General features: G+C 42.9%; 1 protein-coding gene and 1 long non-coding RNA gene across 15 annotated transcripts in view; one reads left to right on the top strand and one right to left on the bottom strand.

Moving 5' to 3' along the window:
• TFEC (transcription factor EC) overlaps positions 1–10786 on the bottom strand; it is a 221842-nt gene extending 211056 nt beyond the window's left edge. For 9 of the 14 annotated variants that reach the window (XM_077856037.1, XM_077856040.1, XM_077856035.1 and 6 more), the window contains exon 1: positions 7688–8295. The gene's annotated coding sequence lies outside the window, so the exon portion shown is untranslated. Of the gene's footprint in view, positions 1–7687; positions 8296–9975; positions 9994–10696 lie in introns of those variants that run through there. The other 5 variants (XM_077856038.1, XM_077856042.1, XM_077856039.1 and 2 more) reach the window with 4 other exon arrangements.
• On the top strand, positions 9308–24545 carry LOC144288531 (uncharacterized). The gene is made up of 2 exons (XR_013356404.1): positions 9308–9513; positions 24165–24545. It is a non-coding gene; the product is annotated as an uncharacterized LOC144288531 (long non-coding RNA).
• The last annotated feature ends 1140 nt before the right edge of the window (positions 24546–25685 follow it).

The raw sequence follows: 25685 nt of genomic DNA, 5'->3' as shown, positions 1-25685 counted from the left end.
CACTGAGCCATCCCTAGGTTTCAGGTCTCTGAGCAAAGGCTTCAGACATAATAGAGTGAAAGATTTATGAAGCATAATCTTAAGATCCTTAGGGGCCTCCTGTGGGTAAAAGGTTATATATAAGTCACTCCTCTAGAGCTTTCTGAAGTCTTAACAAAGGCTCCTACACACCACTCTAGATTTGATCTTTTTCTAGAAGTCTTCTCTTAATTCTTAATTTAAAAGTCATTTGCCTTATGGAATTACTGGGTATAAGAAACTTTTATACTTTTCAGCCGAGGAAGTACCACTCCTTTTTCATGTAACAATGCCAGGAGTTCATCCCTCCTCACATTTTATCATAGGCAGTAGAAAGAAGCCAGGTGGTATTTTTGATATTTTGCAGTCCTCAAGTTCTAGGTATTTTCTATTTTCTGCCTCACTTCAGACAATAGTCTTGGCAAACTATCTACTACTGTTTAGCAATTGCTTGCTCTTCTCCAGCTTCTAGTAACATTTGCATGCTTTTCTTGAAACCCTTGCTGATGGCCTCCTCAAAGTCCTTTAATTTCAGCTGTCTCCTAAAAGCCCTTAGATTCTCAAATTGTATCCTCAAGTCCCTTTGAGTTTCTTGTCACTTCTACCCCAAATCAATGCCACATGTTTCAGATTTTTGTTGTTGTTTTGTTGTTGTTGTCGCTGTTGTTTTGGAAGGACCCTACTCAAAAGTTATTGTAGTATTTATTGTTTTATAACAAGCTACCTGAAGCTTGTTGCATAAAATAGTCATCTTCGTGGGCTTGGAAATTGTGTGGACCAGGAATTTGAACAGATCAGAGTGGGCGGGTCTTGTTCCATGATACCCGGGACTTTAGCTGGAAGCCTTGAAGGTTGGGGATTACAAACTCGCTTGGGATCAAAATCCTCTGGAAGTGTCTTCACTGTGTCTGGTTAATGATAGCTGTTGACCAGGACTATCAGCAAGAACAACTACATATGTTCTCACCATGTTTTTTTTTTTTTTTTTTTTTTTTCTGCATGGGCCAGTCTTAACTTCCTCACAGCATGGTAGCTGAATTCCAAGATTGCAGACAGCAAGGTGGAAATGCATGACACCTTTCTGAACTAGCGTGTTCCCTAGAGGGGTAATCCAGCAGACAAGGGTTGTTCAAGACCTGCACATTCTAAGTGTAAGACTGATTCTAATAGGATGCTAGGAGAGACTCTCTAAATCCTTGGTTTATAAGTAATTACAAAAGCTTGGACTGAAAGGGACGAGTTAGTACAAGATACAAAGAGGGGTTTGGACTTCCAGCTTTTGCATGTAGGAGGCAGGTTGAGAAAATGACTCAGATGCAAACATGAAGTGGTTTTGATGGAAAAGGAAGAATGATATAGAGAGCAGGACCAAGATCCCAGAGGGTGGAGCCAAGATCTGTGCACTAGGAGTAGAAATGAGTCCTAAATCAAAAGAGTAGGAACATGTGGCTAGTGGAATTTCAGAATTGCTATGGAACAGTGGTTGTTTATGTGGTTCCCGTTTTATTCTCTTTTATTTATTTTATTTTATTTTATTTTATTTTATTTTATTTTATTTTATTTTATTCTCTTTTAAAAGGGACCCTCTATAACAGATACTCTAGGACTGCCCAGTATATGTTGTGAGAAATAGAGAATTTATTTCTGTAGTCCAGAGTCTTTCCGACAAAGAAGAATAGTATTCAAAGAGCTGCAGTCATTTAACCACACCTGAGGAGCACCACCTACACTGGGACTGGATTTAGGTGACAGATACTAGGCTTTGAACTAGGAGACTTGAAGATCTTAGAGGGTGAAATAAATCATTGTATTTGGCATGTGGAAGGGATGTGAATTTTTGTAACAATAGGGCAGGGGGTAGAAGATTATATTTTTCAAAGATTGTAAGATCCCACATACTTTTCTTAAATTGCGATTTTGATACTCCTCTCATTAGAGTGGGGTCTATGTCTCCTGCATTTAAACTAAAGCAGGTCTCTCTGACTGTCTCAAACCATAGACCATGATAGAAGTGACACTATATGACTTTATAAGCCAGATCCTTAAAATGCTATAAATTCCATCTCACTCTCTTGGAACACTTGTTTTTGTTGTTGTCATCGTCTATTTATTTTTAATTTTTAATTTTGAGTAGAGTTGACATCCAACGTTACATTAGTTTCAGATGTACAACAAAGTGACTCGACTTTTTTTAGATGTTATGCTGGGCTCACCACAAGTGTAGTTACCATGTGTCACCCTACAACACTAATGCAGTATCACTGACTTTATTCCCAGTGCTGTACCTTTTATCTCCAGGACTTATTCACTCCATAATTGGAAGTCTGTATCTCCCACTCCCTTCATCCATTTTGCCCACCCTTCAACCCCTTCAGTCCCTTCCTCCTGGCAACCATCAGCTTGTTCTCTGTACTTATAGGTCTGATTCTCCTTTTTGTTTGTTTATTCATTTTTCTAGATTCCACATGTGCATTTTTGAAACCCAGCCAACATATCGTAAAGAAGTCCAAGTAGCTAAGAGAGGCCTAGCTAGAAAGGAACTGGGGACTTCCACCCACAAATATTTTGAGGTTCCAGCTGGCAGCCAGCACCAACATGCCAGTCATGAAGCCATCTTACCGGACCCTAGTCCAGCCATCTCAGCTGAGGTTATATGCAGCAGAAACAAAGGATCCTTGCCTTTCCTGTTCAAGCTGTAGATTTGTAAGCAAAATAATTTTTGTTGTTGTTGTTTGAAGCTATGAAGCTTTGGGATGACTTGTGATACAACAGTGGATAATATATTTCTGGAATCATCGAAAGAAGTGGTTCTCAACTGAGAATGATTTAGCCTCACAGAAGACATTTGGCAATGTCTGGAGACACTTTTGGTTGTCACAACCAGGGCAGAGTGGTACTGGCATCTAGTAGGTCAGGGCCAGGAATACTGCTAAACATTCTGCAATACATAGGACGGCCCCCCTACAACAAAAAATTATCTGGCCCAAAATGTCATTGGTATCATGACTGAGAAATATTGATTTAATGTTCCCCTGAAATAAGCCTGGAAAAGTACCCTATCACTCCTTCCCTTACGTTATCCCAGATATCCCAATCCTCCAAAAAGGTGCCCTTATGGTGAAACAGCTCTCCAGAAAGAATATCTCAAACAACGCCTTTTAAGAACTTCACCTTAGGGGATAATAAATAAGGTAAAGCCCCCCGAAAAAAGTAACAATCCAGTGTATCTACAATGAAAGCAAAGTTAGTGAAAGTTACTAACAGTAAAGTTAGTTTTTATATTCCCAATTCTGTAGGAGTAGTGTTTGCTGTGAAACAGCCACAGATAGCTTCTGTTTGTTTTCCAAGTAGGGGTTTTATTGTAGCCATGTTGCTTTTGTTCCCCCACTTTACTAGGTCAAATAGTGTCCCTCCAAAATCCATATCCCCCTGAAACCTCAGAATGTGACCTTATTTGGAAATAGGATTTTTGCAGCTGTGATTAGGTTATATGAAGTCATACTAGGTTAGGGTGGGCCCTAACTCCAGTGACTGGTCTCTTCATAAGTGAAAGAAGAGAGAGATTCAGACACACACACACACACACACACACACACACAGAAAACAGCCATGTGAACATTCCTCAGGAAGGGCTCATGAACACTGTATTTCCTGAGTTCTATGTTCATAAAAAGTCTGTGCCCTTTAAACCTAAAAGTCACCTCATATAAAATCCTTGGCTTACACTCTCTCTCTTGAATATCTTTAATATGTTACTCTTTCTTCTGATCTAGATTACTGTAGAAGAATTCGGATGATAAGATAATTTTCTTCTCATTATAAGTCATGTGCTTTTTAAATCTAGATATCCAAAGGACTTTTGCCCCCTATTCTTCAAAGTCCAGTAATTTTACAAAAATAAGTCCTGGTGTTGGTTATTTTGAGTTAATTTAGGGACGCAGTACAATCTTTCAGTATCTAGTTCTAAATATATATATTTTTAATTCAGGAAAGGTTTTCTTGAATTATGGTTTTTAGTATTCGTTCCTCTGACTTGATTTTCTTCTTCGGGGACTCCTTCTATTCATATGTTCCATTGTTTTATCCTATTCTCAATGTTTGTTATTGTCTCTGGAATATTTTCTCTTTTTTCCTTAATTTTATTTTGGTTTTTCAGGAAAAAAAAAAAAAACTCTCTTATTTCCCTATTTTTCTCAGGCATCATCAGTTTTGCCCTTGTATTCTTTTTTCATTTAGTTTTCACTTATGTATATTATTTTTTCATTTCTAATTCCTTCCTGAGTTCCATCATTTCTCTTCTGAGTTTTTCTAATTCTGCTTTGTGTAGTTCTTTCCTGGAATGTGCTAACTTTTTAATATCTTTCAGCTTGTTTTAAAATAATAGCTTATAGTTTTGTTCTGTTTTGTGGACTCATCTTTCTGATATTCTTTCATTATCTGTAGGGAAATTATTCAGCTCCATTTTCTCTTCTTATGATACCTTTGTATTTGATTTTACCTCAATAATTTACTGTTGCTCATTTTTATGTGACAATAACTTTCCTAAACTTTCACAAACAGGTAGTTTTCAGAAAATTGTGCCCCAATTCAGATAGCTCCACCTTCCCTTGTTTTTATGAAGTGTTAAAAAATAAAGCAGTGCTGTTGGGATTTCCTGACTGTTTCCCTCTCAAGTTGTTGAGCACTTAAAAAATGGCTGGTGTGACTGAGGAACTGAATTTTAAATTTAAGTTTATGTTAATTAATTCAATGTAATTAATTAACATTTAAATAACTACAAGTGGTTACTGGCTACCACAGTAGAGAGTGCTTCTCTAGCCTTGCACTTTCCAACATCTGTTCGGCTTCCTCTGTTCTGTTTGATTTTCCTCAGTGTGCTTCTTATTGTGGGTCCTTCTGCAAGAGAGTCATGAAGGGTCAGTTTTGAAATATTATGATGGTGAGACTGCTTCAGCCTCTTTAATCATTCTTAACTGTGTCACCTGCTGTTATAAAAAGCCACATTTTTAAAGAATAACCGGGAAAAAATACAATGAATAAAAGACACGTTTTAAAAGAATAACTGGGAAAAAGTAAAATAAGTAAGTGGGAAACATCTCCAGTTCTTCTGTCCATCAGACACCACCCTATTGCTTCCCTTCCTCTTTTCACAAAATTGTGTGTACATACATGTACACACAATTGTCTTGTGGCTCTTGGTGGTTTGCCCCTCACTGCATCTATTTTGGGGTTTATGTAGATACCTCATCACCCAGTTTTATTGCAAAGGTTGCCCATGGGCTTTTGATTTTGCTACCCAGTTTTTTATTTTGTTTTTTAATGTGGGTTTTCAGAGAGATCAAAAATTACGCTGTCACTGTCCCATCTTCCTAAAATGCTCTGAATAACATTTTTAAAAAAGGTTTTTCCATTAAGAAATATGTCATGGTCATCATGGAATATTTTTTTTTTTTTAAGGAAAGAAGGAATCCCCACGGATTCATCAATCAAAGACAAACCACCACTGACATTTTAGTGTATTTTCCTCATGTTCCTTTTCTGTGCAAAGTATTTTTGCATAGTTGTGAGCATAATATATATATGTGTGTGTGTTTGCGTATACATATATATAAAAATCTGTTTTATTTTGTTCCCATAACATAATAATTGTTCATTATTGCGAAAATTCTTAAGTATTATCATTTAGACACTATGATTAATCTATCATACGGATAATTCATTACTAACTTAGCCAATGCCCAGTGTTTGGTTAATTCACAAAATTTTACAGGTAATAGTTTGCTCTGAGATATGTTGGTAATCCCTACAGAACCATGCGTAATCCTATACTAGCTGCTAATGAACAATAATAGCTATAGCAGTGGCATAGGAGGAGTTCCTCTAACATGTGTTAATAAGTGATTACCATTTCTAAAGAGGACTCCTGGGACAACATTAATTGAGGAGAGAGGTGTAATCGTCTCTGTTTTGAAATTTTACCTGACTTTGTAGAAAACTTTCCTTTCCTTAGTGTTTGTTTACTGTATGTGCCTCTCTATATACGTATATGTATATGTGCATACGTATGCACGTATGCCCGTGTATTTATAATCAGCCATCTGAATCTCTAGCCCACATCTTTCTTTGGACCCCCATACTCAATCCAACTGCCCTCAAAAAATCCCCAACGAAATATCCATTATCTTCCTCAGTCGTCCTTTTCTTTTTTTTTCTTACCTTATTGAGTGAGTTAGATCTACCAAAGTGTTCACCCAAAATAGATTCCTAAGAGTCATTCTAGATGCCTTATCTTCCCTCCTTTCAAATCAATCAATTCCAATAGTTTCCATGTCCTTAGTATCATTGATTACCCCTTCTAACTCTCCATACCCTTTGTTACTTTTACTTTGGCCCTCATCCTATTTCAAGCTAGCATTTCCCAAATTTGCCAATGATTTCCTTTTTGTTAAATCCAATGGGGATTCAATCCTTCTCTACAATTTGATGTCAACTAATTTCTTCTTTAATTTCCTCTTGGTTGCTGGAACTCTATTTGAAATTCTTTTCCTTATGCTCTAATTGGCTCTCATCCTCTTTCTGTGCTTCCCTCGCTCAGCTTTGCTCAATTGTAGTCATTTTGATACTCTCCCTTATTTTTTAGTGTTCCATGCTGATCTTAGTCTATTCATGGCTTTCAATTATTTAAATATGGAGGCTGCTGAATCCTAAGTTACCATTTTAGTCCAGCTCTCATCTCTGACTTCTATTTGGATACTTTGCTTCATATCCCAACCTCAAACCCATTATACTAAACACTGAGCCCTTTATCCCCACCATCCCCCAATGAAGGCACAACTAAACAAGACCCTGTCCTTCATCATATATTTGAGCTTTTCCTGAACTATCTATATTGGTGATCAAACCAGAAACATGTGCGTTGTCTTCTATTCGTTTCTCTGTCATCAGTTACATCTAGTCAACAGTGCCAGTTCTAACTCCTTAATATCTCTCTAGTTTAACACTTGAATTGCTAACTGAAGACTCACAATCTAATCCTCCTAACTCAACGCTTCCCCACCTCGATTTGATCTTCTATAATATTGGCACAGTAGATTCCTGATAGAAATCAGCTTCCATCCTTGCTAATGATACAAAGTGTTGCTGCGCTGAGAAGAAAGGGAGAAGGTGGAATTTGATGGCTACTTAAAAAAAAAAAAAAAATGTATCCAGATCTTTTTCTTAGTGTCATCTCTGAAATCTCACCGAATAAGCCCCAAATTTATGTCGTGACATTTGTTTGATGCCTTATTTAAACTATTTTATTGGACATTTTCCATCTCTTAAGCTCCCTGAAAGAGGCCAAATTGCCTTGTCACAGCTAAGCCTCCTATACCCAGTAAACTTTGGAGGGGCCCAAATATTTTAGGATGGTTTGGGAAAATGGAATGGGAAAGTTTTCTTCAACTGAGTTAGAATGAAGAATTCACGATCCATCTTGGTCATTCCATTTTTAGTTTATTAATAGAATGAGGAAAACATGCACATTATAAATCAGTGCTCTGTTGAACAATGTTAACAAACAGCCAAGTGAGCAAAGGGTTGAAAGTGTTGACCAAACATGAGTTTGGGGTGTTTTCTGTTACCAAATTTTCAGAGGTAAAGGAAGAGACATCTGTACCTTGATACCTACTTTTGGGGGAGATTTTTTCCTTTTTTAAAATAGATGCCAGATGAAGTCACCTCTTGTCTGTGCAGTATAGTTTTTTGTCACCACCACAAACTGAAAAAGAAGTGGACTCTTCTGTCTTTTCTCTTTTCCTTAGTCAACACACGGTGTCTAGGTCCCCAAAGAGGCTGGGGGCACTGCTTAGTCTCATGAGCGCTCGCTCTGCCCCCAGGAAATCGGGCAGATGCCGACAGGACACTTCTGGGGTCCTCAGTTCCCAGTAAAACGAGGAAGCTGGACTCGGTAACCGGGGATCCCTTCCAGACCCACTCCTGTGATGTTCACGCGCTCCCCGTGGAGCGAAGCCCTGAGCCTCGCGCTGCCGCCTGCGCCCACGAGTCTCCAGCAGAGCCCAGATCCGGAGCCTCCCAGGCCGCTCACTGCGGGGAGGGGGGGGGGTCACAACCCTCCCTGGCGCCACTGCCACTCACCCCATCCCTGTTTCTGAACCACTGGGTGCTCAGGGAACACGTGGGGGGCTGTGGGGCGAGGGGCTGGGCCAGGCCGGGGGGACAGTGGCCTCGGGGCGCAGGCCCGTCACCGAGTCCCCAGCAGTCCCCACCGTCGCGTGTGTCCCCACCTCCACCGCCGGCCAAGCAGGCCTCGACTTCCCCCCGAGCCCCGGCAGGTCCCCCGGCCGGGCGGGCCTCGACTTCCCCCCGAGCCCCAGCAGGGGCCCCGGGCTGGGCGGGCCTCGACTTCTCCCCGAGCCCCGGCAGGTGCAGAGCGAGCCTCGACTTCTCCCGAGCCCCGGCAGGTCCCCCGGCCGGGCGGGCCTCGACTTCCCCCCGAGCCCCAGCAGGTGCAGAGCGAGCCTCGACTTCCCCCCGAGCCCCGGCAGGTGTCCCCGGCCGGGCGGGCCTCGACTTCCCCCCGAGCCCCAGCAGGTGCAGAGCGAGCCTCGACTTCCCCCCGAGCCCCGGCAGGTGCCCCGGCCGGGCGGGCCTCGACTTCCCCCCGAGCCCCAGCAGGTGCAGAGCGAGCCTCGACTTCTCCCGAGCCCCGGCAGGTCCCCCGGCCAGGCGGGCCTCGACTTCCCCCCCGAGCCCCGGCAGGTGCCCCGGCCGGGCGGGCCTCGACTTCCCCCCGAGCCCCAGCAGGTGCAGAGCGAGCCTCGACTTCCCCCAGAGCCCCGGCAGGTGCCCCCGGCCAGGCGGGCCTCGACTTCCCCCCCGAGCCCCAGCAGGTGCCGCGCGGGCCTCGACTTCCCCCCTGAGCCCCAGCAGGTGCAGAGGGAGACTCGACTTCCCCCGAGCCCCCGCGGGCAGGTCCCCCGGCCGCGCGGGCCTCGACTTCCCCCCGAGCCCCAGCAGGTGCAGAGCGAGCCTCGACTTCCCCCAGCCCCGGCAGGTGCCCCCGGCCAGGCGGGCCTCGACTTCCCCCCTGAGCCCCAGCAGGTGCCGCGCAGGCCTCGACTTCCCCCAGCCCCGGCAGGTCCCCCGGCCGCGCGGGCCTCGCCTCCCGGGGCGCGGCCCCGCCCTCCCTGGGGACCCGCGGAGGAGCGGCGGCGCCCGGTGATTGGCGGCCCCCGCGCCGCCCGCTGCCATTGGCTGCCCGCGCCTCTTTGTTCCCCGGCCCCGCGGCGGAAGTTGGACGGCGGCGGCGGGCGGCGCGGGCGGCGGCGCTGGAGTCCCGGCTGGGTCCCCGCGGTCCTCCCCGCTGCTCCTCCCCGCTCCCGGGCCTCCCGGCCTCCCGGCCTCCCCGGTCCCCGCGGCGCAGCGGACGGCGGGCGAGCTCGGGCGCGAGGTCCCGGCCCCGCGGACATGGAGCTGGAGGCCAAAGTGAAGAAGGTAGGCGGGGGCGGGGGGGGGCCGGGGGGGCCGGGGGGGCACCTGCGCCGGGCGGGGCGGGGCGGGGGCGCGAGGCGGCGGGTCTCGGGCCGCGGCCCCGACGGTTGGGTGCGGGGAGGGCGGGTCGGGCACCGGGCGCGCCTCGCAGCCTCCGGGAGCCTCCCCCGCCCCCCGCGCCCCGAGGTCGGGCCCTCCCGCTGCGCTTCCCCGCTCCGCAGCCCGACAAGTGACTGTGCGCTCCCTTTCCGTTCCCTTTTCTCCCTTGGTCCCCCGTGCACCGCCCCCCCCGTCGTGCCTCCTCGCTCCTGGAGTTGGGCCGCCGGCCCCGCAGGCGACTGTCACCGTGACCCCGGTCACCCCCTCTCCCATCCCGTCCCCGGCCTTCGGGACTCGCAGCCCTCCCTGAGCCCTCGCAGCCCTCCCTGAGCTCCCGCAGCCCTACCTGAGCCCCCATAGTCCTACCTGAGCCCCCGCAGCCCTCCCTGAGCTCCCGCAGCCCTACCTGAGCCCCCATAGTCCTACCTGAGCCCCCGCAGCCCTCCCTGAGCCCCCGCAGCCCTCCCTGAGCTCCCCATAGTCCTACCTGAGCCCCCGCAGCCCTCCCTGAGCCCCCGCAGCCCTCCCTGAGCCCCCATAGTCCTACCTGAGCCCCCGCAGCCCTCCCTGAGCTCCCGCAGCCCTACCTGAGCCCCCATAGTCCTACCTGAGCCCCCGCAGCCCTCCCTGAGCTCCCGCAGCCCTACCTGAGCCCCCATAGTCCTACCTGAGCCCCCGCAGCCCTCCCTGAGCCCCCGCAGCCCTCCCTGAGCTCCCCATAGTCCTACCTGAGCCCCCGCAGCCCTCCCTGAGCCCCCGCAGCCCTCCCTGAGCCCCCATAGTCCTACCTGAGCCCCCGCAGCCCTCCCTGAGCTCCCGCAGCCCTACCTGAGCCCCCATAGTCCTACCTGAGCCCCCGCAGCCCTCCCTGAGCTCCCGCAGCCCTACCTGAGCTCCCCATAGTCCTACCTGAGCTCCCCATAGTCCTACCTGAGCCCCCGCAGCCCTCCCTGAGCTCCCGCAGCCCTACCTGAGCTCCCCATAGTCCTACCTGAGCCCCCGCAGCCCTCCCTGAGCTCCCGCAGCCCTACCTGAGCTCCCCATAGTCCTACCTGAGCCCCCGCAGACCTCCCTGAGCTGCTCCTACCTGAGCTGCTCCCTGTCCCGGGGCAGCCGCACGTGGGCGCCCGACTGTGACCCCGCAGGAACGCTGATGTCACATTCCAGCGTGACCTTCCCTGGGAAAGGTCTCGTTCCAGGGAATCGTGCCTGCGTACCTTGCAGTGACTTTAAGCTCGCTGTCCCTTATCAAATAGGGAGAGGGAGTTTTGCAGAGAGAAAGGAGGGGGCAAAAATCGAACCTTAGTTTTCTTCCCTGGCCCACGAGGGTTGCCAAAATTGCCATTATTTCATCTTCTAGAGACGAAGTTCTCGACTTAAGCATTAATTCTGTTTCATGCCCCAGAACTGCACTTTTGAAAATGTAGGCAAATGCAAAACTCTTAGGTTGGGAAGCTGTTGAAACATAAAAACTTGGCAGTAGAAAAACCGTTTATCACGTAAGGCCACACCTGCCACTTACAGGGAATCTAAGAAGAGGAAAGCATAATGTAAGAGTAGTGTGATTGCATTCTCCTCTCTTCCCTTTTGGTTTCCTGTCCTCTTAAATGACACAGTACTTTTTGTTGACCTTGCCTGGCACTAGGACAGCTTTTTGTTTGCTGCTTAGTTAGCCTTCCATTCGTGAACACTGCTCCTTTGCTCAAGTGGGTAAGAGCTACCTAATACCTAAAATTTGAGGAGTCTTCCCTGTGCCTATACATATTGATGCAAACACTACTTTTTAAGAGTCAGCTTCCTTTTGGAGAGGAAGGGACGGATGGGTGAAGCACAGAGGATGTTTTTTTTAGGGCAGTGAAACTATTCTGTATGCCCACTACCATGGTACGTACCTGTCGGTACAGAACGGTAAAAATGCATAGAATGAATGACACCAAGAATGAGCCCGAAAGTAAACTCTGGACTTTGGGGGAATAAGGATGTGTCAGTGTAGGTTCATCAGTTGTTAACAAAGGTACCACTTTGGTGCGGGATATTGATACTGTGGGGAGATATGTGGGGGCCCCCTGGGGGGCGGGGGGGGGCGGGGACTTATATGGGAACTCCATACCTTGTGCTCCAATGTTCCTATGAACAGAAAACCACTCTGGAAAAGGAAATGTACTTACAAGGGGGAAAAATCAGCATTTAAAAGTGATTTTGAAATTATTGGAGATAAAGAAGAAGTAATTCTGAGGGAGAAAGTCCAAAGTTAGGAATGAATGCCCTTACAAGGGAAAAATTCAGACATTATTCATAAACAATTTCCTTAGCTTTAAAATGTGGATTATGATTTTTAAAGATGCCCTTAATGTATGGTATAATTCTTTCATCTCCCCTTTAGTGTAAAAGGCTATCTTTTCCATCCAAGAATCTTATCCTTTTCTCTGATTCTCCTCCTCTCCTTCCTCTACCACAGAGAAAAAAAGACTGTACATTTAAAGATCTTACAATCCCATGAGAGTAACAAATTCTTGTTTCACTACCTTGTCATTCATCACTGCTGATTCTCAGGGCAGAGTCCTCAACCAGGAAATTGGAAACTACTAAAAAGACCCTCAGAATGTCCAATTTGACTGCCAGCCATAACCCTCTCTGTGCCTTTGTTAGGACCCTTGACAGACTTGAGGTTCTGTGGGTTTGACAAAAAAACCTCCCAGTACAAAAACTTTGGAGATTCCAGGAATACATTTTACAGTTTCGCCATAATCACAAAAAGAAACTTCATTCCTTTTGGAAATTGTTTTCTAACACACCAGAAGAAGGAAACATCACAAGGTGTTATCTCTGGTCTACGAGCAGAGCCTTCTCACCTTATTTTGGAAGCTAGTTTTCAAGTCTTCCTTACAAGTAAAGTAATACCTTTCAAAAAGCCAGGTTGGAAGTTGGAACAAAGACACAGCCATTTAAATAAAACTGTTTTGATGTCTGTTTTAAGTTATGTGGCAATTTTTTCTAAAGCCCTTAGACTCTTGATTTCATGAGGAGTTTTCCCCAGACAGATGAAAAATGTAACCTTTTTTCCCCATTAACATTCGGTGTAAAAAGAATTAAAGAGGACTGTTTAGGCAACTTAGGCAGATGATACTGTTATAGGATTCTTGGTTTACAAAAGGAGAACTTGGTGTCCACATCATTTGCACAGATTTGGAGTAATTACTAGTTAAAACCCACCATCACAAAGACAAGGGATTTTTATAGTTAGATTTTGCTAGATTTTGTTTTGTTTGAAGCAAGTGAGCGGTTGCTAGGATGTGAAGCTAGTTTGGTTATACAGAGTTTTTGTTTTAATAATATTTTAGAGTGGAATTTGACTTTTATGTCTGTGCCCTGTCTTCTGAGTTATTTGTCTAGATCTCTTCCTTATGTTTTATGTCTCTTCATTATAATTGACTTTGTGTAATAGAGCCTATGTCTGCTTGGAAAAAAACAATGGCCTTTGAGAAGCAGAAACAGAGTCTCGTTTTGTGGTGAATGGTAAATCATGGCCCACAGCCAGCTGTTTTCCTCTTTTCCTTTCTATGTTACTCTCCCATGAGAATCACTTTTTTCCCTTTAAAAACATACCAGAGAGAAAGAGAAGTCCAATAATTTCCCGTATGCTGCCTGGAATTGCTGCAGGGCGTTTAATTTTACACCTTATTCATTTTTCGTCTCCTTTCTAACCTTTGTCTTTTGATCCTTCCTACTAAGGCCTTACGTATTTTTCCTGGGACTCCCTTCTTTGTTTCTTTAATTTTATTTTAAAAAGGTGAGATGCACTTGAACAACTACAGGTCACTAAAAATCCTCTTTCTCAGCATCCAAACTTGTTTTAAAAGCTTCTGTCATTAGCCAGAGAAACAGTGAAACCACGTGATTGCAGTTGGCAAGAGTGCTGAACCACAAAGATTATTTCCATTAGGAATCAGAATGAGACTTTTCTCTTAGGTGGCCCTTGATTGAAGCAGAAAAGGCAAGTAAGTGGTGACCTGGATGTTCAAATCTACAGCTGGATTCTCGGCGTGAAGCCATTCTTGCAGCGAGAACCATTGGCAAGGCTGGGGGTAATGGGAGGGCAAAGTACTGCCAGGGCTCTGCCTTAGAAGCACTTGCTCCGTCTCTCAGAACAAGTACAGAAGAAAGTGGAGTGGTCCTCAGCTGGGCTTTTATCTCTTCTAACCCATGGGGTGATTCATTACATTAATTGGATATGAAAAGTCACTTTCTCTACTTGCCCTGAATATTGGTTTGAATAGAGCTATAGTAGGTTTTCTATTGATTTTGTTCCTTTATGCTCTCCCATGAAGGAGAGTTGGGGATTTATATCTCTGCTGGCTGTTACCGTGTACCATCACCTCACCCCTGGACTTTGGGTTCTCATCTACAGTACTAGATATTACTCACCCTTCAAGACACTCACCTCCTCCCCACCATGCACTGTCCTCCAGGAAATCCTTCTTGTTCCTAGCTAGATCCAAAACCTCTGTCTTCTGAATTCTTAAAGTGTGTGTTACCTGTGACTCTTAGGACATTCATTCCTTTCTCCCTCTAGAGTATGATTTTCTTCTTTCCTAGATTGTAAGCTTCTTGAGCAGTGATTTCCTATCATTATTATACTTGATTTACCATTCACCACCATATTATACTTGTATCATATTTATACTTGTATAGTTTTGTTTGCTGTTCAAAGTTTTGTTTGCTGTTCAAAGCAATCTTATGAAGTAGACCTTAGCCTCATTTTAAAGACAAGGAAGCAGGCTTAGATGGGTTCTGGCAGTTTCAGATTAACCTATGATCTTGAACCATAGTCTTCCTCTTATACCCTTATATTATACCTTATACCTCTTATACCCTATATTGCTAAATATATGTTGAATGAATTACCCTAATATAAAGAGAGAAACAACCTAAAGTGCATGTCAACATTTTTGTTTTAAGGAATTATTTGGAGGAAGTGGTTTCTATTCCAATACAATTACCACCCTATTGGTTTTCTGTGTTTTATTTATACTTTATCCATGTTGTCTATTTGTCCTTCAATGTAAGTTGCCATAGACCTTCTTTGGATAGAGACAAAGTCTAAATGTATTGTGAAAAGGCACTTCTCAGAGACTTTTATAGACTTTCTTTTATAAAGAAATTTTATAAGCTTCAGTAATATTCTGGAACATGTCTTCTAGGATTCCAACAACTTTCCAACTTTTGTTGGGAGCAGTGGTAATGCTGCCTCCTAGCTACTTAATATAGTCCTTGAACAACAGGGGCCCTGCATTTAGTTCTCAGCTTTGGGATATCAGTGACATCCGGAACTGTATAGAGACACTCATGGGTTGGGCTGTAGAAGAGTCCATCTACCTGCTGAATCCCAGAGTTGATTGAAAGCCTTACACATAGCATGATAGGCTAACCCTTCCCTTCCCCCAGTAAACAAAGTGCTCAGAGTTCCACTAGAACAGCAGACCGGATAGATGAGAATAGAGGTTTAGAAAGGAAATTAATCAGTGCTCAGAGGAGAACTCTTTTGTTGTTGTTGTTGTTGTTGTTGTTGTTGTCGTCGTCATTATTATTTTAAATTTCCCATTCTTGATACAAGAAGATCTATTAAGAAGCAGTGGGAATCACCAAAATGATCATCTATTTCACGAGGTTCTCCCCACGCTCCAGGATTAGATCAGCGTTGGGAGCATGAAATTGCCTTGGTGGAGCGTCAGAGAGCGACAAGGCTTCCTCTGAGAGCCCTACTTAGAAAGAGAACGATGAATTGGCAAAAGAGGACGACTTCCTATATTCTTTGTTCTGGGAACTATAAGTAGGAATACAGTTTGGCCCCATTCTAATTTGAATATAAAGTTTTGATAGAACATATTACCACAGTGTGTTGAGAAAATAGAAAAGGTCAGTAAGCACCTAGAATATGTAAAGACCTGTAGTATATGGAAAGTTCTGTAGTCTATCAGCTTTCTCACTTCTGTTTATCAGTATGAAGATGAAAACGTCACTCTGAGCTGAGTTAGTAGATCTTGGTCCACTCTAGCTTTTGTGATGTTGGCCACTTTGCTTCTCAGTTTCCATATCTATACAAATCAATAGGGGAACCAACTGATTTCTGAGATTTTTTTCAAACCCTGTGGTTCCTTTTGACTTTGATAAATATTATTAGTAGTCTGTCAAGCATAATAATGTTCCACAGTGCTTCAAAATCACACAGGCCACAAATATGTAATTATGTATGATTTTAATAAAATAGTATAGTGTATAATGTTATGCAGTTCTGTGAATTCCATGAGGAAACCTATAAATTAAACAAGTTTTAAATAAATTTTAGCTATTTTCAACTTGCTTTTGCTTAATTTACCTTTATAAGATTTGTAAAGTATTTGAAGACCTTAAATTTAATTATTTAAATGTGTAGTATGAAGTTCCAAATGCATAATAAACTGCTCCATTAGCATAGGTCAAATAATCCTAGGTGTGATATATCACTCACCTTGGTATTTAACTACAGGAAAATGAAAAAATAATGGAGTTTTTATTGTCTTTAAAATTTCTCTCTTCCAAAATAAGATGATTTATTTAAAAATTATGAGTGCTTCATGTGCCTAACGCTGGCCTAGACTCTGTGGGTATAGTATGACCAGAAAAGGTAAGGTACATTGTGTCGTAGAATTAACACTCTTACAAGGAGTGATAGAGCAGAAAAGTAAATGTCAAAATAAGTTACCAAAAGCACAAGTGGGATTATACCCATTAATATAATATATAACTTAAACATAGAACGGCTTTCGGGTCAGAAATACACTAGATTTCTGATAGTGAAGGGGCAATTTTAGCATGATTCATGGTGTTGGTTCCTGGTTTTGCAAACTCTGTAATTAGGAATTCTTGATTATTTATCACCAAATGGAAAAGGCATGAGAAAGCAGCTTTTTTGTATTAGAATGTGAAAAAGCTCATACATGGATAAGGGTGTAATTAGTTACCATTTTAAGCCTGTAAAGTTACACAAACTTCAGTCTTCCTCCTGGTTACAGATGCCCTACAAGGGTCATTCCTGGGTTGTGTTTTCCGTTTGCAAGCATTACTAGTCTTTGTTTGATAACTACTGCCATGAAACTATGATTTTTTTTAAATCTCTTTAGATCATTAATATACACTACCTACAGAAAATTATTTTGCTCTTTACAGGGTGGTGAGATTCAGGGAACATTCATAAATTATGAATTATGAAATCAGCTTTTTCAAGGAGAGGAAAACAGACTAACCAAATTGAAAACAGGTTTCAAACTTCATGGATTTTTAAGATTTTATGGAAAAATAATTTGATAACTGATGAGTTCACCCCTGCTCTTTGAGTAAATGTCCATGTGTGAAAATTTGCCTTAAGCATTGTTATTAGAGGATTAAATGTAGAGGTTATGCTTTTCAGCTATCCAGCTCCAGTCTTTCAATTTCCTATAAAAGAGCTCCAGTCATATTTGGAATTGTTTTACCTGTTTTTTTTTTTTTTTTCCTAAGTATCCAATCTACTCAACTCCCTACTTAAGTAATAGGAAATTAGGGAGATAAGAGTTTGTATGACTATAGTTTTCTTTTTTTTTTTTTTGTTTTTTGTTTTTTGTTTTTGACTATAGTTTTCTAATGCAAGTTCATGCTGGGCCCCTAAAATGACTTCTTAGTTGCTTTTCTCTTTCTTCCTTCTCAGTCAACCACTATAGTTACTACTCATTGCCTCTGACAAAAATAATTAGGAAAGAACAGAAGGTGATAGAATAAAGAACCACAAGAAACTCATGAGTTATATTTTGAGAACATGCTATGGAAGTACTTCATTTCTGTCACACTGAGTTCAAGGATCCTAGGACCCTGGGATCATGGCATGAGCCAAAGGCAGACACTTAAGCCACTGAGCCACCCAGGGGCCCTAAGGTATTGCTGCTTTTATTTTGGTCAGATTCTAAAAAGGAGGAGAAGAGCATAGATTATCAGTTTGTCTAGTCCTTAGGTATTCTGCTAAGGATGCAGGGCTTAACTGGGTTTGAGCAAAGCTTGAAGGGGAAGCCCTATGTGAAGGCAGGCATTGAAGACTGCTGCGATCTCATCTCATGAGACATGACAGCGAGTCTGTTGCTAACAAATATATTTAATCCCTGCAATGCTGGATCATCCTCAAGGCAGAAATGATTCAGCCTGTGTTTATTATTGTGACATTCTGACCACTATGCAAAACTATAAAAGAGGCCGAAAGCCCAACACAAATGCCTTGGTGCTGAGTCCATTAATAAGTCTGTAGCCACAGGGAACTTGCCCTTGCTTTGTTTGAAGATAAAGTGATGTCATGTTTCATCGCAAAATGATCATGAATAAGTCAGGTGAAATTTTTTGCTCCTTGAGAAGAACATCTGAAAGTCTTGATAGAGTGAGTCCCAAAGTAAAAGTAAAGAATATGTTTTCCTTTATGAGGAACTAACCTACGATAAAAATATTGGGGATTAAACAAAACAAAGTTACCCTCTGTTTTGCACAGAGAATATTAAGAGGGCAATTTATTTATTTTAAAGATTTTATTTATTCGTGAGAGACACAGAGAGAGGGGCAGAGATGCAGGCAGAGGGAGAAGCAGGCTCCCTGTGGGGAGTCCGATGTGGGACTCGATCCCCGGACCCAGGATCACGACCTGAGCCAAAGGCAGACTCTCAACTGCTGAGCCACCCAGGTGTCCCTAAAAGGGCAATTTAAATGTAAGGTCACAAAAACTCCATTTCTATCAATATCACCTGTTGAGCTTGTAGCCCCCAAACACTGTGACGTCAGCTTTGGTCAATAAAAGAAGGGCAGCCCGGGTAGCTCAGCAGTTTAGCGGCACCTTCAGCCCAGGGCCTGATCCTGGAGACGCGGGATCGAGTCCCACGTCGGGCTCCCTGCATGGAGCCTGCTTCTCCCTCTGCCTGCATCTCTGCCTCTCTCTCAATCTCTCTCATGAATAAATAAAAAATAAAATCAATAAATAAATAAAAATAAAAGCAGGCAGGCAACCTGAACAGATATGTATGTTAACTGCATGCTGGATAGAAGTAAGTGCTGTGACACAGGGTTGCTCAACACACCTGTGGGAAGAAACCACTTTTTTTTTTTTTAAACTCTGAATCTGTCATGGGCCAATATTAAAAAATAAATAAATAAAAATGAATTACTGAAAGAAAACAAATACAAGGCCAATTAAAGAAGCTATTAACTGCATCAACCATAAAATTACCATCAAATCGCTAATATTTCCTCCTAGCTTACTCTCATTTTCTTTACATGTCTCATCAGAGACTGATAACCAGTGTGCAGATTGCCACAGTTTTGAGTAGTGCTGCAAGCATGGGATACAGAAAGCTATTATGAAGCAAAAGTAGTGCAGTTGGGTGGATTTGGGAGTATTTTATGGCGGAAACAACATTTAAGCCAACTCCTATAGGATAAATAGGGTTTCATTAGGCAAAGAAGGCACTGCAGGAAGAATAGGTTGCATGAACCAAGGAAAAGTCTATGAATAAGGAAAAGTCAATGAAACCTTTGGTATTCACACCATTAACATTTTCAGTTTGACTCTTCTAAAATGAAGCCAGGGTATGTGAGCTGCAGTGATTTCTAATTTTCCTTGGTTACAGGTTGGAGGTGAGGAAGTGTGTCATTGAGCTGGTTCAGGAGCCTGCTGCTAAGGATCTATTTCTATACCCTAACCCTGATTCCATTTACCCTCTCCCCAGTTTATCATCTCTTGAAGTAGAGGAAGGAATTTCACACTGGGGTCTAGTTTGCGTAGGCTGGGTTTGGCTCCAAGGTGTGGGTTGGGACCACTTTGACTCCATACAGCGTCCATCCTCCTTACACCATTGTCTACCTTGCCCACCTGTAGGAACACATTTTAAGCCTCTGCTGCTGCCACAGCAGTCACGTGTCCCAACTCAAAGTCAAAGAGAGGAGAAGTCCAGTCTAGTGCCTGGGAGGTTATGGCAAGGGTGTGAATGGCTAATACTGCTCCCAACAACGAAGGCGTGGGGTCATTACTTCAATCTAGTGCACTTGCCAAAGTAGGACTGTCGGATTTTGTGGGCTGACGTTCACTTTCCTGAAGATCTCTCCTGTATCAGAGTCTATTCTGAGAAGATACTCTATACAGAATCACAGACTGCTCATATTTCAAAGGCTCTTTTGAGAAATTATAAAGGAAAATTAGCCTTGCAGCATCCCTTACTTGATTTTTAGAGGATCCTCTTCTCATTCTAGTCATTCTTCTGTTAGCTTTTAAACTCAGATCTCTCCAAATTCACTCCACCTAAGTCATGTCACCTCCATGTGAAGACACATAGAACTCCTTTTCTTCTGGCAAATGGCATTTGCCAAAGTTTTCTAAGAGGCATTACAAACTCTGACCTTTGACTATTGTGGCAAATTGAAAATGGGTTTCACAAATATTCAAAAGTGTGTTAGACTGTGCCAGTGGTAGCAGAACAGAAAATTAATCCAAGAGAAATTGGTAGAAAATAAAAGAAAGGTAAAGAGAGGCAAGACAGATTTTGATGACTTAATATCCATATTGCTTTTTTTTTAAAAAAAAGATTTTATTTATTTATTCATGACAGACACACAGAGAGAGAGGCAGAGACATAGGCAGAGGGAGAAGCAGGCTCCGTGCAGGGAGCCTGATGTGGGACTCGATCCCGGGACTCCAGGATCACGTCCTGGGCCGAAGGCAGGTGCTAAACCACTGAGCCACCCAGGGATCCCTTCATATTGCTTTTAAGGTGTCACAGGTAAAAACAATAGAGTTGTCATTTGTTGGCACTTTCTCGTGGCCCAGATGAGGTCAAGGCAGGGAACAGGATCTTCCTGTGTCCCACTGTTGCCCACTCTGCTGGAGCACAGTTAGGGACTTCAGAGAGAACAGAACAGACTTTGATGGCTCCAGACATAGGTCTGAATCCTAGTTTGGTATTCCCCTAGAAGTTTGGACAAGTTTCTTAGCTTCGGGGAACTTATCTATAAAACATAGATAATACTTCCTTATTGGGTTACCGTGTAATTAAATAAAGCAATGCATGCAAACACTTAGAGCAGAGTTAGCAAGTGCTGCATCCGTGTTGATTATTAATGCTGTTAATGTTCCCTGATCAGTTTTCTGTGGCTAACTAGACTTTGGCATCAATAGTAAATGTTTGAATTATAGCAGTTCTCAGCTCTAGAATCCTGGGTTCAATTCTTCACCCCAGCACTTACAAGCTGTGTGAATTTGGCAAAGTAACTGAACACTGTAAACCTTGAGATCTTGATGAGAAAATGGGTTACAACTCTCTATCTCACAGGGTGTTAAGGATGGTTGAGGTGAACATTTTAAAGCACAAAGTATGGTACCTGTCCATAGACAATAAAGAGATGTATCGGGATCGTTATCAAGAAATCCAGCCTAGAAAGAAGAAAATTCTGCGTAGATCTTCAAACCCTTTAACAGGCACCCGAATATATCATCAAGAATTTTATGACAGCATGCTTTCAGGATATTATTCATACTTGATACTTTGTTGGACACAAATACATAAAGTTCAGTAACTGGGATGTATTAAATCATTGCATTTAATGTTTTCTTTTATGATTTTCAGATTTTTTTTTATTTTAATTTTTTATTATAAAAGTAAAAATTTTTAAGTAATCATTTCTAGTACTTGTTTAAGTAGGTACCTAATGTGCCAGTCACTCTGGAAAGGATTCAAAGCTATATTAATGCGGTTCTCTAGAGCAGGCACTTGATCTAACATTACTGGGTATTCTGGTCCAGTAAAAAATGGGTATGTTTTCCTAAACAGAATCCTCCTCAGAGATTTTGTGGTATATTGCAAAAATGGCCACAATTCTTTGCAACACCTCCCATTAAGAAATGGAATCTTCTTCCTACCCTTTGACTCTGGGCTGCCAGTAGACTGTGGTAGAAGTGATGCTGTGTGTGTGCCAGGCTTGGACCTCAAGAGGCCTTGTTTGTGTCTAACTACTTTCTTGAAATCTTGCTGCTCCTGTGGAACTGGCCTAGCCCGGCCTGTTGGGGGATGAGAGACCACCTGGAAGAGCGGAAATGCCTCAGCTGAGGCTCCCCTAGACCAGGTGGTCCCCAGATGACCTGAAAAGGGACTGCAGATGTAGTGAACCCAGTTCAGACTAGGAAAACCATCCAGCTGAACCCAGGCCAAGGTGCCAAACTGAAAAGCCATGAGCAGAGTATCATGATCATAAACTACAGAATAAATGGTTATTATAAGCCAGTACATTTTAGGGTAGTTTGTTAGACAATCGTAATTTTCACCCCCTCTATTGCTAGAATGTGAGTCGTCTCAGTCTCCCACCCTGAGAGCTGAGGGAAGGGTCTTAGAGAAGGCTTTTCTCACTCTGAATTACCTTCGTAGCCCTCTGTTCATGTGAGAAAAATAAAGAATCAGGACACTGTAGCTTCCCTGACATTGCTGGTCACTTGAGAATGGGCCATTTCTAATGTAGTCAAATCTAAATTTTGATTTCTTATTCTATCAGGATAAAAGAAACTTAAATGTATCTACACCTGACATTTGATCCTAGTTGTAAAAAGGTGCTATATGCATGTTTTGAAAGTTGTCTTTTCCCCCTGAACCCTAGACAAATGTAAAATGATGTCTGTGTACTCTTTGTAGTGCAGAAATCTTCTGTTCTTTCTATAGAACAGAAAGCATGTGAATCCAAACCCCTTCTCTAATAGACCAAACATCAAAAAAATAGGTCAAAAATTAGTTAAGGCACTTAGGCTTACACAGCACACCGTGTAAACATAATTCATTTTCCAGATTAAAGGCTGGTGTGAAAAGACTCAACCGTAAGTAAAGAAGCATGAAGCGTCTGGAAATAGGGTTTCCTGCATCTCTCCCTGCCTTTCCCAGTTTCCAAGACCCCTGTCTGTGCTGTTTGACTTTTTGTTCTAAATGCCCCTGAACGTCAATCCTGGGCAAAAGGAGAAAAGGAGAAGAGTCTTTTCGTACTTTTTATCCTCCCCACCCCTTCCTTGCCTGCGCCCTCTCTCCACTGGGCCCTCGGATCCTGGTGCTCCCCTGGGCAGCCTCTTCCAACGGCTCTCTCAGCTGGTGCCACAGGCCTCTCCCTTCATTCTCCGCTCTGTGAAAACACACCTGCCCTGCTCTCTTCCTGCGTGTGCTCGGATTAGATAAGCAGTTGACGGCAATAAATAACACAAGTGTATAGTCACCCTCCCCACGCCCTCCTTCGTCTGTTCCAGCCGGTTACTCCTAAAGAAACAACACGATAGCCCTCAGACCTGGCAAAAATGATGGCAACATTCACGTTCTGGGACGTGCAGAATCTGAATAAAGGCCTCTCAAGATACAGCCACGTGTGGGATACACTCTTCAGAGTCCGCTGTTGAGATAGTGACACAAGACCATATTAGGATTGTTTGTTATGATCTAAATTCTTTTAAGGGACTACTACAGATGCCTTTTGGAATCAGGTTTTAAAAATCCCTTTTATAGCTAATAATTGGGAGGTTTGGGGGATCGTGTATAAAAGTACCTGCCGCTGCAGAGGCAGACCTCAGCCAATCCTAATTAAGAAATCGTTTCAGCAGCAATCATAACCTGTTAATTGTGATATTTTTATAGCCTGGATTGTCTTTCTTGAAGTAATGGATTGAGGATAACGCCTTTTTTTGAGTAGAGTCTGCAGAGGAGGTATTCTGTTGGGTGAACATTTCAAGCAATTTGCCTTAAGCGATAGTATAAAAATAATTTGATAGTAGTCAGTTTGAAAAATGTTTATAAGGAACGAGCATGAGTTGAACACAGAATACATTTTTTAAATCATTTGCTTACCTATAAAAAAAAGGTGTAGATTTTTTAAAAACCTAAGTTTTTTTTCCCTAATAATACCATGAGGATGCATTAGGCTTTGAGCACGTAAGCAGTACCAGAAAAGTAGTTAAGAATTGCGGACTATAAATACTGCCTAATTGGAATCAAGTAATTTGCATTCTGACATCACAGAGAAGTGCTATAAAATTTTTCTTTTACTTAATTCCATCACCAGATAGATTTATGTAATAGAATAAACTTTATATAAATCTTTTTTTTCCATTTTAAAGTGTTCATTAAGGAGGACTATGGCATATTATAAAAATAGTGAAAGTTTTCTCCTAAATAGATTTCTGAAAATTTCTTGCTAATCAAACCTGACATTTTGTATTGTAATTTGACTGTGTTCTATATGTGCTGCCAAGCGAGCACATTATGATTGTATTCTAAAACAAAAGTAGTGTGTATGTGTATGTATGTATTACAAAAGTGAGTGTATATGCTGAGATCAATGGAAAATAAGACTTAGAGACTAAAAATCATACTCTACTCTGCCTTCTGGAAGACTGTTCCCTGGACTTGACTGAGTGAACAGCTAACAAATTGAGAGGAATATTTATTTATTTATTTATTTATTTATTTATTTATTTATTTATTTATTTATGATAGGCACACAGAGAGAGAGAGAGAGAGAGAGGCAGAGACACAGGCAGAGGGAGAAGCAGGCTCCACGCACCGGGAGCCCGACGTGGGATTCGATCCCGGGTCTCCAGGATCGCGCCCTGGGCCAAAGGCAGGCGCTAAACCGCTGTGCCACCCAGGGATCCCTGAGAGGAATATTTATAATAGTTCTGTTCACTATTCCCATTTGGCTAAAGAGACATTTAATATTTGAAATGGCAAAAAATAAAGGCAAGTGGTAGATAAGCACACCCTATATCCCCTCCCTTAAAACATGTCTGTTTCATCACAAATCACTTTGTCTTTGGATTTAAAATCAAAACAGAAAAAAAAAATAAAATCAAAACAGAAAAGAGGTTGTGGAAAGCAGCTTCTTTGTCTCCTTTTTTTTTTTTTTTTTTTTTTTTTTAGGTTTATTTAGAGAAAGAGCATGGGGGGGCAGAGGGAGAGAGCGAGAGAACCTCAAGCAAACTCCACAATGAGCACAGAGGCAGGTGTGGGGCTTGATCTCATGACCCCTGAGATCATGACTTAAGCCAAAACCAAGAGTTGGATACTTAACTGACTCAACTGACCCACCCACGTGCCCCACGGCAGCTTCTAAGATGGCCCTCATTGATTCTCAGCTCCTAGAATTCATACCCTTGTGTATTTCCCTTCCCTTCAGTGTGAGTTGGACCTGGTCAGTTGCTGCAAGAGTAAAACATGGCAGAAGTGATGGGATGTCCCTTCCAAGATGAAAGGCCACAGCTCTGTCTTGGGTGCTCTCACTCTCTCTGGGATCGCCAGCTGCCATGTCATGCAGTACCCTATGAGAGAGCTTGAAAGTGCGTCTTGGCCCCAGCTGAGCCTTGTGATGTGACTGCAGCCCTAGTGGATAGTGGACCCTGACTGCAATCTGGCAATATGCCCTGAGCCATTCCACCTGGTTAAGCCACTCCCGGGTGGCCTGAACCACAGAAACTATGAGATCATGAATGTTTGTTTCACCCTCTAAGTTTTAGAGGGTAATTTGAACCAATACAGACATTTTCCATTATAAATCTAGAAATTTAGTGATTTGAAAAAAATGAAAAGTATTATTTTGATTTTGCCTCATTATATTACCACTTGTTGCTATATGGAATCTTCTGTATAATGTATAGATATATAACATAGCAAATGATTTTCAGTACTAATGTTAAGTCTGTCCTTCCTTCCTTCCTTCCTGAGAGAGAGAGAGAGAGAGAGTATGCGCACACAAGGAGGGAGAGTGTCAGGCAGAAGGAGAGGGAGAAGCAGGCTCCCCACTGAGCACGGAGGTCCATACAAGGCTCAATCCCAGGACCCTGGGATCATGACCTGAGCCAAAGGCAGATGCTTAACTGACTGAGCCACCCAGGTTCCCTATATATTTTGAATAAGGATCTTTGACCTTTGAGATTTAATTTGTTCATTTATATTTCATTGTTTCTTTTAATTACTTTTTATTATTTTTCTTCCAGGGCATGATATAAATATATTTTGGAT

Source organism: Canis aureus, chromosome 18 (assembly GCF_053574225.1).
Source record: "Canis aureus isolate CA01 chromosome 18, VMU_Caureus_v.1.0, whole genome shotgun sequence".
NCBI lineage: Eukaryota > Metazoa > Chordata > Mammalia > Carnivora > Canidae > Canis > Canis aureus.
Note: the sequence above shows the minus strand (reverse complement) of the source record. Positions and strands in the feature narration are given on the sequence as shown.